Source organism: Hyla sarda, chromosome 10 (genome assembly GCF_029499605.1).
Source record: "Hyla sarda isolate aHylSar1 chromosome 10, aHylSar1.hap1, whole genome shotgun sequence".
Classification (NCBI taxonomy): Eukaryota; Metazoa; Chordata; class Amphibia; order Anura; family Hylidae; genus Hyla; species Hyla sarda.
In genome coordinates, this window is record NC_079198.1 from 31427074 (window position 1) to 31449831 (window position 22758).

Sequence of the window (22758 nt, forward strand, 5' to 3'; positions counted from 1 at the left end):
CTAGACGCTCTGTCACAATGTCCTTTGACTCTAGGAGGTACAACTGAGCCACTGAAGTGTACTTGAGTAAAACGGTAGCAGAATCAGACAGGTTCACTAACCGTACTGGGACTCTTCCATTGAAGACAGTGACAAGGCTCCTCGCAGCTCAGACTAAAGGGTGATCTTTTAGCTGCATGGGTTTAAGCAGGGCCTGATAATCCCGTATCTTGACTCCGGGACATGCATGGCACCATATGATAGTTTCAGTGTTGGGTTGTAAGGTCATCGACCTGATGTCTTGAACTCGTACTTTGCAGATCTCGCCTTGCTTGTTGGCAAACTTCTGTTCCGCTTATAGGACTTTCAGGTGGTGCTGCACAGCCTGCTGGTGTGAAGGGGACATATGGGGGAGAGAGGCATACAAGGCATCTACAATTTAAGTAAAACAATTCCTCATGATGTTCATCCCCAATATAAATTCAGCAGACCCCTTATCTGTCACATTAGTTACAATCATTCCCTGCCTTGTAAGTACATGTTTACCCAGTTTAATGTTTGGCTCCCAGTATTCATGTCTGGGGACTGGTTGCCCATTACCTGCAACTACTCTGAATTTAACATCCTCAGGCTCACACAACAGACTAGCATCCCAATGCTGATAGAAAACACGTCTAGATATGGTAAACACTTGTGACCCTCTATCTATCAATGCCTATAAAGGTACACCTTCTACAATAACTGTTACAAGGAGACAGGAGGCGACAAAAAGTGAAAGTCCTGATTTAGGTAGTTCGGGGGTTGGACCTGGTGACTGTTTTCCTGAGGGCCAGTCCGCGACCTCAGCGTAAATCAGTTTACATCCCAGCACTGCATTTTCCAATGGCCAGGCTTGTTACAATAGGTGCAAAAAGGTCTCTGAGTCCCCAATTATCTATTGGGTGGAGGATTATGGTAACTGGGATTCCAGGGAGCAGGAGCAGTGACAGGCTTTCTAGGCAAAGGGGGTTCACAGTAAGGTGGCGCAGCCCGGGTGTCAAGCTCCTTAACAGCCTTAGTCAATTGCTCAATGTCCTGCCTACCACTCTGTAGATCTGAGACCGTGGTGACTGGCAGAGGAGGTTGCACTTGGGCGGGGACAGGGGTTGGTGATGGTATAGGCCTGGCTGTCGCCCCCCAGTGATTCCTGAGCAGGTGTAAGGGGAGCACAAATATCTTCAATCTCAGTCCCGGACTCAATTACTTGAATAGCTAGTCTTTTAAAAGCAGCAAATGACATATTGGGGTTTTGGACTGCTAACATTCTCAGTTGGGCCTTGTCCCCCTTCTTATGGGCTCCATCAATGAATCTGTCCATTAACACTTTGTTTCCCTGCTCAGGAGTTATACTGGACACAGTTTAGACTGGGGGGGTACTTTTTGCATAAGGCGCACACCCGTATCCTGATCATAGGACGCCAAAAGTTGTGGTGAGGGTGTGATGAGAGCAGATATTATTACTCTAGGGGCAGATGGCATTAACCCCTTGAATTCGTGACGCCAGGGCGTGGTTAACCTCTGCACCACCCGAGGTAGGGCCGCTGGATCCTTGGCTAGGCATGGGGAAAATACTGACTCCGACGCCAAGTTACAGAACAACGGCAGCTTTACTGAGGCAGACAGATGGAATAGTCTTTACAGCTCAGTTAGGCCCAAGGAGATGACCAATGACTTTAGAGATTTGCGGGCTCGCTGGGACTTGTAGTGGACTTGGACAGAATGCTGCAGAATTTAGACAGACTTGACTGCCTTGACTAGGATTGACTAGACTTCACCCCTTGTGTAGCTCACCAGGCTTTGATGTTCACCTGTGGGGCACTTAGAGCTGGAAGCGTGGCTGCGTGACTAGGCCTTGGGTCTCCTCAGGACACCAGACTCTCTCAGGTCTTGACAGTTCCTCTGCATGCTCTCAACTGAAACTAACTAGCTCCCCCCTGTATATATGGGGGAGACTTTGGAGGGGTCCTATAGGTCACCCACAAGTCATCTGGGCACTGACACCTTCCCTGGTTACAAGACATGGCAACAACATTTAAAGATATATACATTATAAACACACTTTCATGAATAACATAAGGCACTGATTAACCATTTATGATACACAGATTAAGGGGGACTCCGGGAACACTGCAATAGAGTCCGCCAGACAGGACAGAAACGGTACAGGGGTGCAACTCCTGTACTGGGCCACCGCAGTTAAATCCGGAAAATACAGGTAACGTGGCATAAAAGGCCTGGTCAAGTTTCACTCTCATATCTAGAAATTAAGTTTTTTTGTTAATCCCAGAAAATACAGGTAAAATACAGGTCAGCCCACTGCTTTGCTCAAATGGCTTTGTATTGTAGTGTGGATGCCTTCTTTGGGCTATTTGTGCAGTCACACTGGGATATATAGGTCCACATTTATCATTGCAGTGCAAGTAAAGCATTTTTTTACACCTTTTTTTTGTGTACTGATAATGTGTAGGAGCACCAAATTTATTAAAAGGTAAAAGAGGTTTGATAAATTTTGTGCAGGTCACATTTTCTGAAATTTCTGTCTACACATACACCAAAAAGCTACACCATGTCTGGGCTGGTGTAGTTTTAGAGACTTTTCAGTGGCTTTGCACCTTTTTTTGCTCCTTTTTACAAAAAGGCGCAATGATAAATCCCTTCCATATCATGTCTATTGCCAAAATCAGTGGATTGCAACTCAAAATCAGTGGATTGCAACTCAAAATCAGCAGAAATGTGTAAACAAAAAGGGGCAAAAAAAGGCGCAAAAAACCCTGCTTGTGCCTTTTTTGCCCCTTTTTTAGACACAAAAAAATGTCTAAAGACAATGATAAATGTTGGCCATAGTGCAGCAGAATCATCTGACACAGTAACGCAGGCCAGTCTAGGCCACTGCACAAGGCTTGGTTCAAATTAAGGCTCGGCGATATGACCAAATATGTGTATCATGGTATTTTTGTAACTTATGGCGGTTCCACGGTATATAACTGTATTCTCCCCCCCCCAAAAAAAATAAATAAATAATTATCAGCCCAGTGCTGCGCTGTCCCCATCGGGGTAAATACTCACATATCACCGGCAAGTGTTGCCCTCCTAGTCCTCCTGTTTTTTGCGGGCTACCGGCGCGTACACTCTATAATGTACGCTGCATCCCTATGGCATCCCTATAGGCTGCAAAAGATAAACAAAATAAACTTTAACTCACCTCCCGATGGTCCGGTTCCGGCCTCACGCTCTTCCTGGGGACCGGAACGTCGGAGAGCCGTCAGCCTATCACTGGCCGCAGCGATGTTCCGCCTCGGCCAGTGATAGGCTGAGCCGGCTTCTTACATGACAGTGTGCTCAAACTATCACCGGCCGAGGCGGAACATCGCTGCGGCCGGTGATAGGCTGATGGCTGTCGATGCTCCCGTCCCCAGGAAGCTGATCCGGGCCGAAGGGGAAGGTGAGTTAAAATTTATTTTGTTTATCTTTTGCAGCCCAGGCATAGGGACACAGCGCACTGTATAGAGTGTCAGCGCCGGCGGCCCGCAACAAACAGGAGGACGAGGAGAGCAGTGCTTGCGGGTAATATGTGCGCTGATAATTAATTGGGGGGGCGTGCAGAACAGCACTCGCGGGTCACATATGATTAGTTCCTCGATGTGGGGACAGCGCAGCGCTGGGCTGATAACTTATTCATTCTCGAGAGGGAGGGGCCAAACCGGTATTGCGGCATGGGGAAAAATTCATATCGTGCAGCACAAAAAATTTGGTATTCGGTATGAACCGGTATACCGTCCAGCCCTAGTTCAAATAGCTTTGTAATGTTGTGTGTAAGCTTTTTTTTGCTGGGCTCTCTAGTTCCACAGTGAGTTGCTCTGTGCTTACTACTTAACTTGTTTGTCCAAGATGTCAGCCGCAACACAGTGCATAGGGTTTTAATAATCCTTTTAGACCCACCATTATGCTGTCTCCTGATTGGCCTGGGAGCTGTATGAAAGCAATGATTGGCTAACTTTCGGTTATATGATCTTACTGATGGCTGCAAAGTATGCTGGGCTACCCTGATGTCATGTCATTGTTTCTACTTTCTCATCCTATGCATTTAGATGCCAAAAAGCTATGTGTTCCTTATCCCTTCTCACATAATGGCCTCATTGCCAGGCTTGCACGAAGCAAACCTGGAAAAGTTTTAGGGTAGGGTCACACACAGCGCATCCACAGTATATTTGACGCTTCGGATGCGCTGCTGACATAGAGCTCTCTGTAGCTCTGTGTGTCTACTCAGTGGCAGATTTCCCGCTGGCAAATAAGCTGCAAATGCGCTGTGTGTGCCCTGCCCTTAATGGGGTAATCCGCTGCTCAGCGTTTGAAACAAACTGTTCCGTACACTGGAGTCGGCGCCTGGAGCTTGTGACATCATAGCCCCGCCCCTCATTATGTCCTGCCCCGCTCCCTCAATGCAAGTCTATGGGAGGGGGCGTGACAGCTCATCTCTAGTTATAACATAGTCCACTCTGGGTTTTCCAAATTGGAAAGGTAACCGGTTCAGTCCAGTTTTTTGTTAAGTATTTGGACAACTTACAAATAAGACAAAAGGGCGTTATGAAGACTGATACCCAACCCGGGACATCCCTAAACTTTACTATATTTTTATTTGACATACAGTATAAGAAAGATGTGTTTCAAGTTTTATTGAAATATCTCTAGCCATTCAGAAGTTATCCTAGAACATACATACACACAAATATAAAACATACATTGAGTGTGGAGAGAATAACTTTTAATCTTGTGATAACCTATTTTAGCTTTCTTACACCTACCCTACACAAATATTCAGTATTAACCCTTCAAAGGGAAAAATATTAACCCCTTATATAAATTTTTAGAGGTTGACATAAAAAAAATATTCAGACACCAGCTTTCCGCCTTTTGGCATCTGTGCCTTGTAGCTGCAATGTACATGCAGTCCTAACTGCAGATGTGAGGCACAAAATACTCATATATCCCAAATCTAAGCAGCTGGTACTATTAAGGGTGCATTCCCACCTGGCGTATACGCAGCGTGAAATAAAAAATTTGCAGCAGCAGCTGGAAATACGCTGCGTATTCCTCCCTCACTATACACACAGGGCTTTCCGACGGCAGCCCTATGCGTGTAGTGAGTTTTGGAGGTGGGGCCATGTGCAGGCGTGACTGTGATGCACGGCTCCTCCTCCAAAACTCACTGCACACATAGGGCTGCCACCAGAAAGCCCTGTGTGTATAGTGAACAAGGAATACTGTCAGGATCCGGACTGGCGGCTGGTGAGGACACAGGAGGTGGATCCTCTGTGCCAGAGAGGCGATGGCACGGGTTGTACTGGGGGATCGCTTCTAAGTAGTTACTGGTGTTCACCAGAGCCCGCCGCAAAGCGGGATGGACTTGCTGCGGCGGTAACTACCAGGTCGTGTCCCCCAGTAGCGACTCGACCTCTCTGGCAGCTGAGACTGGCACGGTACACAAGGACAAGGACTAGACTGAGGCGAGGTCAGACGTAGCAGAAGGTCAGGGCAGGCGGCAATGGTTCGTAGTCAGGGGCAACAGCAGGAGGTCTGGATACACAGGCAAGGGAACACACTAAATGCTTTCTCAGGGCACAAGGCAACAAGATCCGGCAAGGACAGGAAGGGGAAGTGGGTGTTTATGAGTTAGGGAGGTGATTAGACTGAAATCTTAGAAAGCCGGCGCGCGTGCCCTAGGGAGCGGGGCCGCGCACGTCGGGACGAGACCGACACCGGAGGAGGAAGGTGAGTGGAACGGGGCGCGATCCGTGAGCGGACATGACCCGTCACGCGGATCGCGTCCCCGCCGGCACGAACGAAGCAGCGCTCACGGTCAGAGACAGAGACCGAAGCGCTGCTGTCAGCAGAACACCGCGAGCGCTCCGGGTCCCGCTGTCCCCCCGGAGCGCTCGCAGCGTTTTGCTGACAGCAGCGTTATAAATACACAGCGTATTTCACGCTGCTGCTGCAAATTTTGTGCAGCGTGAAATACGCTGCGTATACGCCAGGAGGGAACGCACCCTTAACTCGATAACGACCATGGCACCTGGACGTCTATACTCGTCCATGCTTATCGTGGGTGCTGCCCAGTGCACCTACGAGATCGGCTGTAACACACAGCCAGGACCCTGCCGCACTGCCGGGACCGAAGTAAACTTCAGTCCCAGCAGTTTAACCCTTAGAGCCGTGGTCGGAAGGGACCGCTGGCTGTAAGTGTTATGACAGAGGAAGGGGGCTCCCTCTGTCCCTCTCCTGTAGCACCCCGCAACGATCGTGGGTTGCTGCTGGTTACCTGGGCAGCCAGGGGTCTTTACAAGGAGACAAGGTCTTTACCCCCGGTTATTGCCTGTCAGGACGTGGCAGAGGATGTGTAGGATCCCATGGCGCACATCCACAGCATATTACGTGCTGCGGATGCCCGCCAACAGTCACAATAATGAGCTCCCTGCTGCGGCTGGGTAGCTTTGTGTATCCACTCATAGTGGCGGATTTCCCACTGGCAGTCATGAGTGGACACACTGAGCTACCCAGCCACAGCAGTGATCTCGCTCTTGGGACTGCTGGGGGCATCCACGCTGTGAAATATGCTGTGGATGCGGTCTATGTGACCCTACACTGAGTCCCGTTCATACTGCGTTTCTGCTGTGTTAGAAGTATTCATCAGCATCATGTCAAAAAGAGTGATGCTGACGTATACTGTAGCAGCTCCATCCATTTCTGAATGAGACGGCTACAGTATACATTGGCATCTTTTTTTTGACATGACAACGGACACCTATACTGCAGAAACGCAGTATGAATGGGGAAAATTCATATAATGATGCCCTGAAAGCCAAAGGGGGCTCCTCTCCTTCTTGGTCCTACCAGGCGGTCAGGCAACCAGATATGGCCTAAGTAGGGGTACTGCCCAGCCCGGAACGTACACGGGGATAAAATGTGGGGCGCATTTCCTCCATTTCAAAAGCGACTTACCAAAATGATGTCCCACAAATCAAGAATTCGTTGAAAAAAAAGCTAATTGCTATTTTTTCCACTGATTTTGAAATAATTCTAGCCACACAATAAGGGCTCAACGTACTCACTTTTTTCCTAGGTGAATACTGTAGGGGGTGTAGTTTCGAAAATGGGGTCACTTCTGGGGGTGCAGTATTGTTCCGACAGCGAGAATGCTTTGCAAGATGAAGTGCGGCCTATAATTTCTATAATGATATCCTGAAAGCCAAATGGTGCTCCTCTCCTTATGGGTCCTACCACGCGGCCAAGGAACCAAAATGGCCTAAGCGGGGGTATTTCCAAACACGGGCCGAGCAGCTTAATAAAATATAGGCTGCAGTTCTTGCAATATCAGAAATGATGTACATAAAAGATGCCACACAAATTATGCATTTGTGAAAAAATGCTAATTTTGAATTTTTGACACTGACTTTGTAATAATTCCTGCCAAAAAACTATGGCGTTAAAATACTCACTGTACCCCCTAGTGAATACCTTGAGGGGTCTAGTTTTTAAAATGGGGTCATTTGGGGGGTGTTCCTATGTTCTACCACCTTCAAATTTCTGCAAACCTTGCATAGCATATTAAAAAAAGATGTACTTTTCAAATTTTCTAAATTTCAAGTTTAATTGTTAGGCTTCCAACTAATTTAAAATGTTAATTAAAAACAAAAAATGCTGTCAAAATAAAGTAGACATCTGAACGTATAAGTTTCATAAACTATTTGGTCAGTAAGTATAAATATATGCAACATATTAGTGTTAAAATAGCAAAAAAAAATCTTAATTTTAAAAAAAAAAATCATGATTTTTTGCATTGTAAAAAAAAAAACTACAAATGATATCATCTTACTTTTACTATGTACATGAAGGACACCTTGTGACAAAAAAAAAAGGCAGCATTATCGTGATTGGCAAAACGTTACCAGAGTTATTCTCTAATAAAGACAGACATCCCCGATTTGAAAAAACAGGCCTGGTCTTTCAGGGGCGTACAGGTTTATTTGTATTGCTTCTTTAGGGCTTAAAGGGGTTATCCAGGAAAAAACTTTTTTATATATATCAACTGGCTCCAGAAAGTTAAACAGATTTGTAAATTATTTCTATAAAAAAATCTTAATCCTTTCAGTACTTATGAGCTGCTGAATTTGAGTTGTTCTTTTCTGTCTAAGTGCTCTCTGATGACACCTGTCTCGGGAAACGCCCAGTTTAGAAGCAAATCCCCATAGAAAACCTCTTCTACTCTGTGCAGTTCCCGAGACAAGCAGAGATGTCAGCAGAGAGCACTGTTGCCAGAGAGAAAACAACAACTCAACTTCAGCAGCTGATAATTATTGAAAGGATTAAGATTTTTTTTAATAGAAGTAATTTACAAATCTGTTTAACTTTCTGGAGCCAGTTGATATAAAGAAAAAGTTTTTTCCTGGAATACCCCCTTAAGTTGTCAGCTCTGGTGCTGTCTTATCAGCAATTGAAGTCCCAAGTAAATATGAAGGCACAGCACTCACCCGAATAATGCAACTTTATTTTATCTGCTCATGATCAACCGAGGCTAAGTGAGGTGAACTGACCCTGACTAATCCACTGTTCTGTTACATACACATCCTCAAGGCCTTCACAATATTCTTATGTCAGCCCTGTCCACATTAGTGTTGAGCGTGAATATTCGAAATGCAAATTTTTTACGCAAATATCGGCATTTCGCGATTTCGCAAATATTTAGAATATAGTGATATAGATTCGTAATGACGAATATTCTTCTTTTTTAATGCAAATTTATGCGAATATGCAAATTTTTACGAAATATCTTTTAGGTGAAAGATATAATCGCGCATGCGCCCTATGCGAATTTCAGGCAAATTTTAGCATGGAAAAAAAAAAGAACGAACATAGCGAATATGCAAATTTCACAAACATAGGACGAATAGTCGTCCCTATATTCACGAAATATCGCAAATTCGAATATGGCCCCTGCCGCCCATCACTAGTCAGCTTACTGCTGGTTATGCAACTCTTACATACATGGATAGTGTAGTCAACACAGCAAGTACTCGATATATTGATAGGTATCATGTTAGTAAAGTTGACATTGAAAGGTTATAGAGATAGCAAATATACCTACAGCAAGGGAAAGACTTTACAGCAGCAATTAACCTGCAAAAATATAGTCTTCTGTGCACATTTTTATCTTTATTACATTTCACTATTATCCTTCTGAAAATCATGTTAACCTTTAGCATGCCTGTCTTGGCTTGGGTCCTTTAGACCCACAAGGTGATGAACGCTTTAGGACATGTGCTCCATATAATTCGGATCTGTGGGGTCTTCTTGGACAATGATCCTCGAAATGAGGCCTCTCTTCATCATCTTTAGTTAGACGTTAGTTGAATTATTCTACAGTGACCCCCCGACCTACGATGGCCCCGACATATGATGAAATTTGCATACGATGGCCTCTCAGAGGCCATCGCATGTCGACGTCAGCATAGACATACGATGCTTTTTTATGTCGGGGCCATCGCATTAAGTGCTATCCAACAGCGCCAAATGCTTAAGCTGCTGCCGGATAGCAGCTTAATGTTCCCTGTGTGGTGCGGTAAGTATTACTTACCCCTCCACGATTCTCCGGGGTGCCCCCCGGGTCCAGCGCTGGTCTTCCGGTGTCTTCTCGGCCCTCTCCGATGACGTCAATATGCTGCTGCGCACGCCATCCAATAGGAATGGCATACGCAGCGGCGTAATGACGTCGCTACGCAGGCCCAGTAAGGCCTTGCGGAAGACAGAATAGGACCGGAGAAGACAGAGGAGGACCGGAGAAGACAGCGGAGAGCCCAGCGGAGGCCCGGGGTCACCATCGGGAGCGGCGGGGACACCATCTCGAGCGGCGGGGACAGGTGAGTACAGCTTCCTATACTTTACATTGCACAAATCCCTCAACATGCGATGGATTCGACAAACGATGGCTCGTTTGGAACGAATTACCATTGTATGTTGAGGGACCACTGTATTATGTTTTTGCCACTTCACAGTCATTGAGGATGAGCCATGCCACAATCTGCTATGGGGTATTTTTCATGCCCCTAAATAGGGTTGCCAACCGGCTGGTATTTTACCAGCACAGCCGGTACTTTGGTCACCCTGACGGTATTTTTAATATAAAAATGCAATGGCCGGTATTTATCCAACCAATCCTCCAACTCCCGGAATGTTGCACCATAACCTATACCAGTGTTTCCCAACCAGAGCGCCTCCAACTGTTACAAAACTACAACTCCCTGCATGTCCAGACAGCCGTTGGCTGTCTGGGCATGCTGGGAGTTGTAGTTTTGCAACAGCTGGAGGAACCCCTGGTTGGGAAACACTGACCTATACCATATACTACTATATAGTCCAACATGCTGGAGGTTGTAGTTTTGCAACAGCTGGAGACACCCCTGGTTGGGAAACACTGACCTATACTATACTACTACTATATAATCCAACATGCTGGGAGTTGTAGTTTTCCTTTGGGGCAGCTGCTGAGCCACAGGCTGTATCAGGGCATGCTGGGAGTTGTAGTTAGTAAGAAAGGCCGGTATTTTTTTTTTGCAAGAAAGGTAGCAACCCTACCCTTAAATAACACCATTCTGCATAAACAGCCATTAAATATAACAGTGAACTATGAGGTCAAGTTTTGGTCTCTTCAAAAATAACCTCTCAGGCCTTGGAATGAATACCTGAACGTCACAGAGAGATGGAACACTATTCACCACTATGTATAGTTTTGCTTACACAGCTAAGTGCCAAAGGAGTTAAAGGGGTATTCCAGGAATTTTTTTTATGTGACTATGCTACAAGGGCTGTAAAGTTAGTGTAGTTCATAATATAGTGTCTGTACCTGTGTGTGACGGTTTTCTCACAATTCTTATGTGATTTTCACTCCAATATTCATTTTTATCAGCATACAAAATGACTGTTGTCTCAGATTTTTCCCAGCTTGCAATGCGGCCGAGACCTGACTCACTAGTCAGCTGATGACAGGGAGCCTGTCTGCTTCAATGGGTGGAGGGATCGCTTGGTGGGAGAGAGATCAATCTGCAACAGCTGAAGGCACCCTTATTGAAAACCACACTGATTTGAATGGATGCAGCTCATTTTTTGTTTCAATGGGTGGGGTGGCTGATGTGTGGGAGGGAGGAAGCTGGAATTGTGGGATTTGTAGTAAAAAAAAAAAAGTCAAACAGGAAATACCAATTCACAAAAAGCTAGCCACAGTGTTAAGGTAATCTCACAACATAGCCATTTAGCCCCAAGACAAGTGCAGATCCTTCCTAAGCATGTCCATTACTGCCTGCCTGCAAGGCCAGATTAAGGCTGCCTGGAAGACGGAGCACTTCATTATGATCCCCCCCCCCCCCCCCCCGGCAGTTAGGTTGGCAGTATAGTTCCCCCACATTAGGTTGGCAGTATAGAAAGCCCTGGAGGGGACAGAATGGGAACGGAGGGGCCCCATGAGAGGGGTATTATGCGGGCAGGTAGGGGTTAAAAGTGAGGAGGTTAGAGGAGGGAGCTAGGGAAGCACAGGCTTTTAGTGAGGGAGTGGGGAGGAGTTAAGGAGGGTATATAGTATAGGGGATTTTGTGCGGGGGCCACAATTTGCGTGGCTGAAGAAGTGTCCCTACCTGTGCCATGGCGGATATGGAAGCGATTCTGCGGCGCGTGCGGGATGAGGTCCTCCGGTGCGGCTCCCAGTGGCTGGAGGACTCGCTCCCATCCCTCACCGCCTCTCTGGTGCTTTCGGCGGGGGAGTCCGGGCCAATTTCTAGCGGCCGGCGCTCTCGCCCGCCGGAGCGCCTGTCACCTGCTGCTTCCCCCATTCCCAGGCGCCGACGGGTGTGTCCTTCTCCGGCCGCTTCCTGCCATGGGTCCGGAGCGTCGGGCGGGGGGCGGTCCGGGAAGGCACCCCTCGGTCGGCCTGTTGTGAGGAGCGGTGCGGGGCTTGCTGTCGGCGCGTCCCAGGGCCTCGGTGAGGGATCGGCACGAGGTGCGGCCCGCTCTGGAGGGCGGGCCTGGTGGAGATCCGGAGCTGCTGCTTCCTCTGCCCCTCAGTCGGGGGGGCAGACTACTGCAGGCCTGGTTGCAACCCGGGCCGTGATTCATGCTGCGCCCTCTGCTTCCTCTTCCAGGGGGAGCAGGAGGGCTGGTTCTGCAGTGTCCCCTGCTGCTGCTGCCGGCAGGGGGGGGGGGGTGCTTCTGGGAGAAGACGAGATAGAGGCTGATCTCAGTGAGGTCAGTAAGGATGATCTGCTGCTGCTGGCTGGAGCTTCCACGGAGACCCTGGACCCGCTGTCTTGTCCCCTGCTCCCCTCCGGGGTTGTAGCGGGTGTTAGAGTCAGCGGGGTCCAGTCGCCGCCACTGTCTATCCATGCCGCTGGTGGGGCGCCTTCTGCTGCTGCGGAGTTGTCGGACGGGGTCCCCCTGGTCCTCTCCTTGGTTGATGTGCCTGCAACCCGTGATGTCCGGAGTCGCCCTTCTTCTGGAGTTACGGCCGCTGGTTCCGAGCCGGTGAGGTCGGGTGAGTCTACCACTGTCTTCAGTCTGGGGGGTTTTGGGGGGGGGGTGGGCGATTTACAATTGTTTTTTAATGGCTTGCATGCTTTACTGCGTGGGAGTGGTCTGGGGGCGGGGGGTTCCCAGGTGTCTCCGGTACCTGTTTGGGGGGATGGGGGGGTGCAGCAGGCTGGGGGGGGTGTGCTGGGGTGTTAGGTCCGGTTGGGGGGACTGGGTCGGGCACGTCGGTGGGGGCCCTGGTGGTGGCGGCGTCGGGCTCTGGGGGAGGGGTGCGGCTTTCGGATGCGGCTAGGGGGGAGATTTATGTTTGTTTTGAGGGCCCGTTGGGCGCTCATCTCAAGGCGGAGGTTAGGGAAAAAATTTGGAAGCCGGAGTATGTCGACATTTTTTCGCTCCTGCCGCTGGATAAGTTGAAATTGGACAGGGTCCGGCCGGACAAGTCTAAGCGGTTGGAGAAAGTGGAAGAGCGTCGGCGGTATCGGCTGATACCGCGGACGTTCTCCAATTGGCTTCAGGCCTTCGCCATTTTGGCTAGCGTGGTGGGTGAGAAGGTGCCGGAGTCCTGTTCCGGTCTCTTCTGCTACATGGATGCGGTGGGGGAGGCGTATCGGGTTTATGGGGGCACGGCGTGGCTTCGATACGACGAGCATTTCCGGCAAAGCATGGCGGTGCGTCCGGATCTGCGTTGGGAGCATAAGGATATCGGTTTGTGGATGCGGCTGATGGCGGCTCCTCGTAGCGGGACCGGGCCGCAGTCCTTTCGGGGCGGTGTCGGGGGTTCGGGTTTGGGGTCGGGGCGGTCCGGGGGGGCCAGGCGTGGGGTTTGTTGGCAATTTAACGAGGGGAACTGCAAGTTCGGGGCGGATTGCCGGTTCAAGCACGAATGCTCCGGTTGCGGGGGTGGGGGACACGGTTTGTCACTCTGTTTATGGGGGGGAAGGGTAAGCAGGGAGAGGCTGACCAGAAGAGGGGTGACGCCGGTGCGGGTGGAAAGGATGTTGCCTTTCCTCATGCTTTACCCAAATAGGGAGGCGGCGGAGCTGTTGCGCCTGGGTTTTGCGGAGGGTTTTCGGATCCCTTTATCCGGGTCGGCGGGTTTGGAGGGTCTGGTGCGGAATTTGGTTTCAGCACGGACCCGTCCGGAGCTTGTGGAAGAAAAGCTTTTGCGCGAGGTGGAGCTGGGGAGGATGGCTGGCCCCTTTGGTGGCCCTCCTATTGAGGGATTGCGTGTGTCGCCTTTGGGCCTGGTGCCCAAAAGGGAGCCTGGCAAGTTTCGCCTCATTCACCATCTCTCTCACCCTGAAGGGGGGGTCGGTGAATGACGGCATTGACCCGGCCTTGTGTGCGGTGTCGTACACTTCCTTCGACGCTGCATTGGTGTGGGTGCGGCGCTTCGGGCAGGGGGCTTTATTGGCGAAAACTGACATAGAGGCAGCTTTTCGCCTGCTGCCTGTTCATCCTGACAGTTTTTACTTGTTGGGTTGTTGTTTAGGCGATCGTTTTTTCATTGACCTTTGATTGCCCGTGGGATGTTCTATCTCGTGTGCATTTTTTTAAAAGTTTAGTTCGTTTTTAGAGTGGGTGGTGCGGCGAGAGTCCCAGTTGGACTTGGTGTTGCACTACTTGGACGATTTTCTTTTTTTGGGTCGAGGGTCTGTGTGGTGCTGTTGCAGGAGATGGAGCAGGTCGCAACGTGGTTTGGTGTCCCGTTGGTGCCAGACAAGACAGAGGGCCCGTCTACGGCTGTTAAGTTTCTGGGTATCATTATTGATACCGTGGCGATGGAGTGTCGGCTGCCAGATGAGAAGCTGAGTGAGCTGAAGAGGGAAGTCGATAGGGCATGCAGGGTTAAGAAATTGCAGTTGCGGGAGGTCCAGTCACTACTGGGTCGTCTCAATTTTGTCTCCAGGATCATGCCTATGGGGAGGGTTTTTGGTTCAAGGTCAGGGGAGTGCAGGATGGGACGAAGTCTTTTCTGGTGCGGCAGGCGGTGCGGGGGTTTCGTAAGGGGGCTTCTAGGGATTTGCGCAAACCGGTGACGTTTTCTTTGTTGTTGCGCTTGGGTTTTTTATTGGCAGGGGTGTGTTTTTCGGTATATGAGCAATGTTTGTTCCGTTTGGCTTTTGCGTTGGCGTTTTTCGGGGCTTTTCGTATATCGGAGTTGGTGTCTCCTAGTCGGTGTCGGGCCGGGGGGCTTCTTTTTTCAGATGTGGTTTTGGTGGAAAGGGTTTTGCAGTGTCGCGTTCGGCGGTCGAAGACGGATCAGATAGGTCGGGGGCGGTGGTGCGTTTGGCGCGACTGGGGGGTTCGGAGATGTGCCCGGTGGCTTGTTACTCCGCATTTTTGGCTTTGCGGGTGGGGGTTGTGGGTCCGTTGCTGGTCCATGCTGACGGGGGTTTTCTGTCTCGTTTTCAGTTTGTGGGGGTTTTCCGTAAGTGTTTGCGTGCGGCGGGATACGTGGCGGAGGAATACTGTTCTCATTCCTTCCGGATAGGTGTGGCGACCGAGGCATCTCGGTGGGGCCTGGGACTGGAGATGGTTAAGCGGATTGGGAGGTGGGAATCTGAGAGGTATAGGCTGTACGTTCGTCCTCATTTGTTGTCATGTGCGTGTGTTTGCGCATGTGGGTTGTACTGTATTCTTTTCTTTTGTCGTTTCAGGTGGTGCGGCTGGGCTTGTCTGGATTGTCGGCCATTCCTATGTGACGCGTGGGGCAGTACGGGCGGGGGTTCGGCCGGCGGGCAGACAGTTGGGATTGGACGGTTCAGTGGCCCAGGTTCGCTGGTTGGGAAAGGGGGGCATGAGGTGGTCAGAACTGTTGTCCAGGGTTCAGTTCTTTGTTCAGCTAGACCGGTCCCCAGATGTCCTAGTTGTCCATTTAGGTGGGAATGATTTGGGGGTGTGCAGGTCTCGGGACTTAATCAGGGACATTAAACTGGACCTGTTGCGTTTGTGGTCCTCTTTCCCGGATTTGGTCCTGGTGTGGTCCGAGATGGTTGCCAGGCAAAAATGGAGGCAGGCTCGGTCAGTGGTGGCGATCAACAAGACGAGGATTAAGGTTAATAAGGCGGTGAGTAAGTTTGTGGCCAGAAATGGGGGTCTGGTGGCGCGGCACCGGGATTTGGAGGAGGGGGTGCAGATTTTGTTGCCTCCGATGGTATTCATCTTAATGTGATGGGCATGGATCTTTGGCTTCTTGAGTTGAAGGAGACGGTGGAGAGGGCATTGAGGCTGTGGAGGAACGGGGGCAAGTAAGGGGTCACTTGTCCCCGTTGTGGCGGGGTCAGGAGAGGAATCTGGGGAGGCACCAGTGGATGGGCATGGTATGTTGGATGGTGTGGAGGTGGGCTGGGAGCGGTTCCCAGCCCGAAGGTGGAATTCAGGTTGGTGGGCTTCACAAAATGGTGCTCCTGTGCAGGTGAGCTACGGCTAGGAGCAAGTGAAGATCCCATCACCTTTTGGTCTGGTAACGGTGCCCCTCAGGTTCTTCTCCTGTGCTAATAGACATCCTAATGTTAGGACAGGTTATATTGTTATGTATGATGTTCATACATCGGTTTACAATGTTGTAATTGATTATTTATGTTATTTAATAAATGGGCTGCTGTGGCCTTTGTTTAACCAACACATGTCTTATGTCATTTATAGTAGGGAATACGTTAAGATTAAGGGAAAGGTGTTAAATGAACTGGTGGGGGTCATAGCAGCTATAATATCCCCTAGTCAAGTCCCCCACATTAGGTTGGCAGTATAGTCCCCCCCACATTAGGGTTGGCAGTATAGTTCCCCCACATTAGGTTGGCAGTATAGTTCCCCCACATTAGGTTGGCAGCATAGTCCCCCACATTAGGTTGGCAGTATAGTTCCCCCACATTAGGTTGTAGTTCCCCCCCCCCCCCATTAGGTGCAGTATAGCTCCCCACATTAGGTTGGCAGTATAGTTCCCCACATTAGGTTGGCAGTACAGTTCCCCCACATTAGGTTGGCAGTACAGTTCCCCCACATTAGGTGCAGTACAGTTCCCCCACATTAGGTGCAGTACAGTTCCCCCACATTAGGTGCAGTACAGTTCCCCACTTTAGGTGCAGTACAGTTCTCACACATTAGGTGGCAGTATAGTTCCCCATATTAGGTGGCAGTATAGTTCCCCCACATTAGGTTGGCAGTACAGTTCCCTCACATTAGGTGTGCAGTACAGTTCCCCCCACATTTGGTGTGCAGTACACTTCCCTCACATTAGGTGTGCAGTACAGTTCCCCCACATTAGGTGCAGTACAGTTCCCCCACATTAGGTGCAGTACAGTTCCCCACTTTAGGTGCAGTACAGTTCTCACACATTAGGTGGCAGTATAGTTCCCCATATTAGGTGGCAGTATAGTTCCCCCACATTAGGTGGCAGTATAGTTCCCCCACATTAGGTGGCAGTATAGTTCCCCCACATTAGGTGGCAGTATAGTTCCCCCACATTAGGTGCAGTATAGTTCCCCAAATTAGGTGCAGTACAGTTCCCCCAAATTAGGTGCAGTACAGTTCCCCCAAATTAGGTGCAGTACAGTTCCCCACATTAGGTGCAGTATAGTTCCCCACATTAGGTGCAGTATAGTTCCCCCACATTAGGTTGGCAGTACAGTTCCCTCACATTAGGTGTGCAGTACAGTTCCCCACTTTAGGTGCAGTACAGTTCCCCCAAATTAGGTGCAGTATAGTTCCCCACATTAGGTGCAGTATAGTTCCCCCACATTAGGTGCAGTATAGTTTCCCCCACATTAGGTGCAGTATAATTATCCACATTAGGCGCAGTATAGTTCCTCCACATTAGGTGCAGTATAGTTCCCCCACATTAGGTGGCAGTGTAGTTCCCCCACATTAGGTGCAGTATAGTTCCCCACATTAGGTGCAGTACAGTTCCCCCACATTAGGTGGCAATATAGTTTCCCCAGATTAGGCACAGTACAGTTCCCCCACATTAGGTGCAGTATAGTTCCCCACATTAGGTGCAGTATAGTTTCTTCACATTAGGTGCAGTATAGTTCCTCCCCATTATGTGCAGTATAGTTCCCCCACATTAGGTGGCAGTATAGTTCCCCCCATTAGGTGTAGTACAGTTCCCCACATTAGGTGCGGTATAGTTCCCCACATTAGGTGCAGTACAGTTCCCCCACATTAGGTGCAGTATAGTTCCCCACATTAGGTGCAATATAGTTCTCCACATTAGGTGCATTATAGTTCCCCCACATTAGGTTGTAGTTCCTCCACATTAGGTGCAGTATAGTTCCCCCATATTAGGTGCAGTACAGTTCCCCCACAGACATACAGCCTTCAGCCATATACAGTACATGGCTGGAGGCTGTATGCCTGTTTACTTCCCAACTTCAGTGTTCCAACCACCGCTCCTCCGGTCCCGGGTCACGATCTACTGCTATGGCCTATGGGCCATAGCAGTAGGTCCCGGGACCAGAGAGGAGCGGTGCTCGGAATACTAAAGATGACGTGCCGCTGGTGACTTACCATGCGCGCGCGTTCTCCTCCCTGCTCCACTCTGCTCTTCTATGGGCGCACACGCGGGACGTCAGTGACATCCCTGCGTACGCTACCTCCCGTTGGCCCCTGCGTTTTTAAAGCTAACATGGGGCCGCAGAGAGGTAACAGGGACATCCTTTTGTCCTGAAAAGATTTTTCGAGCACACAGGGATGTACCGAATGTGACGGGGGCCCCCTGCGGGCAAGGGGCCCAGAGCAGGCACTCCAGGAGCGCCAGTGATGATCCGGCCCTGCCTGCCAGGTAGGTACTAAAATCACCATATGGTGGATAACCCCTTTAATTTACTGACAAGGACCCTACAGCATTGCTGTGATCTCCACACTTTTGGACACAATTCTTCATCTTTTTGAATCCTTAGGGTGCGTTCACACGTGCGTATCTTTGCTGCAGATCTGCTGCAGATCTTGCTGCTGCAGATTTTGCTGCCCATTGACTTTAATGGGCAGCAAAATCTGCAGAAGCAAATCTGCAGCAGATCTGCAGCAGAAATATGCACGTGTGAACGCACCCATAGGCAGCAAACTACCATTTTTATGACACTCACCTACCCAGTCTCAGGTCAGAAGGCCCATTGTGATATTTGCTTTTCATACAAGGTACTATGGCCTGCATATACAACACAAATGAACCTGTTTGTCAAGGAGAATTATGTCTTAAGGATGTTGCCCTTACTTTGCAAAAAAAAACATCATACTGACAAAGAGGGTAACTACATAGAAATATATACATGGTCTTTTTCTGTTTCTATTATTACTGACAGCATGGGTGTATATAAGGAGGGAATTGGGTTTACAGAGATAAAAATCCCCTTGTCTACACTGTGCCCCAGATGCCAGGCTATAAACTGCCTAACCTTGACTGCTGTCCGGTTGTGTGCAATTGTTTCTGCTGCCTGCATAATAGTGCATGTCTGTGCAAACATTTGCATCTCTGCCAGAACTGTTGGAGGAGAAGAGCTCCTTTACATTCAACTATGTGAAGGGTGTATGCTGCAATACTGCTATAGGGTGAGAGGCTGGCCCTTCTTAAAGGGGTACTCTGCTGCCCCAGCATTCCCGACATTTTGTTCTGAATGCTTGGAGCGGGCGGCGGGGGTCTTGAAATTGCGGCCATGCCCCTCGTGTCATCACACCACACCCCCTCAATGCAAGTCAATGGGAAGGTTGCCACATCTCCTCCCATAGTCTTGCATTGAAGGAGCACGGCATGATGTCACGACCCCAGCACCCAGCCTCCTATATGAATGCCTGCAATATTCAGTATTAACTCTTCAGGAGGAAAAATATTAACCCCTTACAGTATATAAGTTGTAGACGTTGACGATAAAAATATTCAGACAGCAGTGCTGCACAAAGAGCTGGGACCCCCGCGATCAGACATCTTATCCCCTTTCCTTTGGATAGGGATAAGATGTCTAGGGGTGGAGTACCTCTAAGGACATTGGATTGGCATGGTAAAAGGGCAATAGGATTTAAAATTTTAAAGGAGATGGACCACAAACAAAAGTACTTTACTTTCTCTATTACTCAGAAAGAATCCCATAGTCCCATAGTCAATCCCAGCATATTGAACACTCAGCGAGCATACATTTATTGCCTATTCATTCAATATGTGATAAATGTTGTTTGTGGTCCAACACCTACAAGTGGCAATTTACATTTGGATGGTTTATATGGAAAAAAAAAAAAAAAAAAAAAAACAGACAGTGGTGGCGCTATCCTTGTACTGTTATTAAGGGAAACACAATAACAGTTTCCACTTTTGTAAAATGCCCACGTACCTGGACGTGTTGGGCTCAGAGCTTAACACCTTTTTGCGCATAAACAGGAGTAGTTGCGTGGCAGCCAGGACCCGGTTCCGTAGATGCATGGAGTTTGCAGAGAAGACTTGGTTCCGTTGGAAGGCTCGAACGGAGAGGTAAAAAAGGGTTTTCATAAGGGCGCACACCGCTACAGTAGGTTATTATTTTACTGTTGATGTCTGCGGTTTTAAACGGCTTTAATGACATATAGATGACGGGTTTTGAGAGCGCAGCTCTCTTTATCAAGTAATTTATCAAATGACTTGATAAAGAGAGCGCAGCTCTCGAAAAGCGTCATCTATATGTCATTAAAGCTGTTTATTATTTTACTATTGATGTCTGCGGTTTTAACCTACCGTAGCGGTGTGCGCCGTTAGGAAAACCCGTTTTTTTCCTCTCCGTTCGAGCTTTCCAACGGAACCAAGTCTTCTCTAATTTACATATGGCTGGCATGTATATGCTAGCTATTTACTGAGAGTTAGTATAAATTGATTTCACCCCCTGTCAGGATGAGTGATCTATGACATTATTATTCTTCATATGGATAAACCAAGTCTTTGTTCACAAGAAAAGTAGCCTTGAATGTTGCCCATTAAAATCAAAGGTCCATCCATGTATTGCACAAACAAGTCTGTAGTTGTCTACACTAGACAACTGTTTGAATAGTTTTGGCTTCAAGAAATTCATTATAATGGATTCTCGTAAACCAAAGTCATGTGATCAGCCAGTTCAATAAAAATCCTAACCTAAAGATCATTTTGGTGACTACTTTACATTACTAAAAATCATTAGAAATAACTAAATTCCCAGGGAAACAAGAGCTAAAAATGTTTTTGCTGATCTGTAGAAACTACAAAGCAGCATAGTAGATAAGATCTGTTTTGGAAATCCATATATATATATATATATATATATATATATATATATATATATATATATATATATATATATATATATATATATATATATATATATATATATACATACATATACTTACTTATGTTATTAGTGCACAGCTATGATTAACACTGTGGTGAGCAGAGCCGCAAAGATGCTTACACAGCTAGAAGCCGTAATAACATAATAATATAGCAGGACCTGATGAGACGTGAGAGAACTGCCAGTAATGTCTCCTGAGAGTGGAAACATGTCAACATCTTTGTGGTTCCTTAATTATCGAGGACAACACAGGTTCTGTTGTATAAAAACATTTATATGTGCTTACTGTATATTTACACCAGTCAGTCATAACATATAACCTCCTGTCTAATATTCTTTAGGTCCCCATAATGTTGACATGTGCAGACATGGACGCGAATGAACGTCCCTGTGCGGCATCGTCAAGGCAACGTCATTAGTCCAGGGAAGGCCCGGAGCACGGAGAAGAGGGCCCCCCCCCCCCGGTGAAAATGGACAGCCAGGAACGACTAACCCTCCCCGCCGGACAGTCTCTGCAGCATAGATGGCTCGGACCAGCTCACCCTTCCTTCCCATCGAGGGGAGGTGAGTAGAAAACTAAAGGGGGGTCTGGATGATGACGAAGGCCGCAGTGGTCTTCAACCTGCGGACCTCCAAAGGTTTCAAAACTACAACTCCCAGCATGCCCGGACAGCTGATGGCTGAAGGGATTGACATGCAGTGATGATGAGGGGAGGGGGGGATGATGATGGGGCTCTGGATGATGACATGGGGGGGATGATGTATTTCCCACCCCAGGGCTTATAGTCGAGTCAATAACTTTCCCTGGGTTTTTGGGGTGAAATTAGGGGCCTCAGCTTATATTCGGGACGGTTTATACTCGAGTATATACGGTAAGTCATGTTTTTTATTTTATTTATTTTTAGTTATTTATGTTTTTTTACTGTATGCAATGAAAGATTTTCTTATGCTGGGATACCCATTTATTAAGTTATGTATGTTGTGAGGTGTGGCCTCAATGGATCGGACTAGTTTTTCCAACACCTCCCACAGATGCTCGAACACCTGGAGAATTCGGAGACAAAACTTCCTTATTGATCCCCAAAACATCCTTGAACAGTTTTTACAGTGTGGCAGGGCACATAATCGTGCCAAAAAAGGGCACCACATACTGACCACCAGATACTGGGAACTGACCACCAGACCTGCTGTTCTGGAAATGCACCAACCCAATTGTCTAGCCATCATAATTTACGAACTTACTGACACACTGCCGCAAGATAATCAAGGTTATACCCTTTGTATATATCTATATAGTTTACAGACTTCTCCTGTTTTTATTTTCAAGCAAACAAAAATACAGCCTGCACACTCCAGCACAAAATACTAAATAAATTTGTACAAGAACTAACTACACAATTATCTTCCCTGTACAGGTGGCTTACTACCAGCCACCCAACAAAACAGTCATCGCAGACAACAAAATGTTCCTTTTTGAGGCTGCAAACTTTAAAACAGATTAACCAGCTGTCTTTATCACCTGTGCTGATTTTGGCCACAGTAAAAACCTGAACTGACCAGTAAAAGAATTACAGATCTCACTACTATATACATACATAGTCCTCAAATGTAAAATGCAACATCAAGAAGAAAAAGAGGTGGAATTATGAAAATCATGGAGGTTTGAGATTATAATATAATATATATATATATATATATATATGGTAATGATATGCCAAGGATGAAAAATAAATATCTTGATTTATTTAGTTGCTTCTGCAACACGCAGCTTTAAATAGGCACTGTCATTTGAATAAACAAGCGAAAAAACGTAATATATCTTATTGGACAAAAATGCTTCTTTCTCCTGTTATCAACCCCCCCCTTGTTAAAATAATTTCTAAAAATAATT

General features: G+C 47.8%; 1 long non-coding RNA gene across 1 annotated transcript; it reads left to right on the top strand.

Annotated features, from left to right (window-relative positions):
- Nucleotides 1–1945: 1945 nt before the first annotated feature.
- On the top strand, nt 1946–22013 carry LOC130294623 (uncharacterized). The gene is made up of 3 exons (XR_008848557.1): nt 1946–2233; nt 21209–21431; nt 21854–22013. It is a non-coding gene; the product is annotated as an uncharacterized LOC130294623 (long non-coding RNA).
- Nucleotides 22014–22758: the final 745 nt, after the last annotated feature.